The following is a 1,839-nucleotide window of genomic DNA, read 5'->3' as shown; positions in this document are numbered from 1 at the left end:
ATATACTCATAGATGGAGACATATACATATTATACGATAATAATCATATAGATTCTGTCCAAATCATTCCATGCACTCTGTGGTTTCTCTCTCCTGACAATCCTTACTGATAAAGGCATATAAGTACGAGTTTTGAGGAAGATCTAGACATAAGTAGCTGGGACATGGCCACTTTAAATACGGTTTTGGAACAAGTGTCCTCGACTTGTCTGAAAAAACTGGTACAGAGAAGACAACAACATATGGGTAAAATATGAATTCAGAGTAGGGATATCAATAATGAAGTATTGATGCTAAATCAGCAGGATGCTTGCCTACTTACACTCAGAAATACTCAGAGTTCAAAAACAGTGATACCAGAGTGAGGGTTTGGATAATCTAATCTATTCAAGTTAATGGACTGCAAGGTCGGAAAGTTGAGTTGGTAAAAATAGTAGATAAATATTAATGAAATAAAGCTATTCTTGGACTTTGAAGAGGCATGATATTATAGTAGTTAAGAATCACGCATTTACAGAAAGATAGTCAAGATTTGAATTCTGGAAGTGCTTCTGTTCAATGGTGGAAATATGGCAATATTTTAAACCTTCAGGCCCCGAGTTTTCTGAAAATGGAAAAAAAATCTTAAGTCTCTTCAGTCATAGGTGTGTGTATGTGTTGTATGTTTGTGTGTGTGTGTGTGTGTGTCTGTGTGTATTCACATATATGATTACAGGGAAAGTAGGTAGAGAGATAACAACACAAATATATTTTAAGAATAGGAAGAAAATATACAGAGTAAAAACAACACACATACATAAAAAAATAGTAAAGGAGGCAGATAGAGAAATAACAAGAGCCAAGGTGGATGGTTTTCAGCGTTATTATCAACATCATCAGCATCATTTTCATCATCATCATCGTCAGCAGCAGCAGTAGTGGCAACATCAATACCATCACATTAATAATAAAATGCAGTGGTAGCAGAACTAAAACTATTTCTCAGGGAACTCTATACCCCAGAACTCTTTGCCCTGGGGAGGACATAAACTTCTTGATCTTCTAATTTTTTAGACTCTAAAGCCTGAAGGCATGAGCAGAGCCTTTTTAAAGGTTTGCAGAAATATTGCTATAAGCTGTATCTTCCCCTAGCATAACAGTCTTAAAGCAAGAAACCATTTTAATTTTTAAAAATGTTTTTGATTGATCTTTTTGTAGTTCATGAGCATAATGATTGGGTGTTCATGCACATGTGTGAGATGTGCTACTCTCAAACCTGGTTACGATGTCGGCACATTACCGGTCTAACCATAAAAGAAAAAGAAAGTTTTTGATGTTCGTTTTTCATTGAAATATGCTTCTTCAATGTGACAATGATACAAAATTAAACTATCTAAATTATGACATATAAGTATCACAGAGGCCACCCCTTTAACAATATCTATTACTCCCTTTGCTAATACTTTACTTAATAAAAAGCATTTTGGTAATTGTGTTTTAGCATGCCACTTATTCAGGGCAAAGATGTGTCTGACAGTTTCATAGACAATTCAGCTCTTTATTTACTTTTAAAATAAATTGATTTTAAGTTAATATGTTGATATTCTGGGTTTTACGTTGATGCATTTTGCCTTTTGTCAATATGAATTAGCTTCTTTATTTTCAATCCACTCTGCGATACGGAAGAGATCAAGATCCTAAGCCATAAGGACCAAACTCATGATAATGGTGAATTCATGAAGGTAAATATGACCTTATAGTTTGATCTATTTGGGTAACCACTGAGCATTCTCAATATCATTTTCATCAGAAACATTCCCAGTATGGACTTCCAAGGTGAAACTGAATAAACTTACAAGA

At 34.3% G+C, this 1,839-nt stretch overlaps 1 non-coding gene across 1 annotated transcript; it reads left to right on the top strand.

The window, feature by feature from the left end:
- Nucleotides 1–1,185: 1,185 nt before the first annotated feature.
- Nucleotides 1,186–1,289, top strand: LOC129465094 (small nucleolar RNA U13). Its single transcript, XR_008651872.1, has one exon. It is a non-coding gene; the product is annotated as a small nucleolar RNA U13 (small nucleolar RNA).
- Nucleotides 1,290–1,839: the final 550 nt, after the last annotated feature.

Source organism: Symphalangus syndactylus, chromosome 16, assembly GCF_028878055.3.
Source record: "Symphalangus syndactylus isolate Jambi chromosome 16, NHGRI_mSymSyn1-v2.1_pri, whole genome shotgun sequence".
Taxonomy (NCBI): domain Eukaryota; kingdom Metazoa; phylum Chordata; class Mammalia; order Primates; family Hylobatidae; genus Symphalangus; species Symphalangus syndactylus.
The sequence above is the reverse complement of the archived record's forward strand: the minus strand, read 5'-3'. Positions and strand labels throughout refer to the sequence as shown.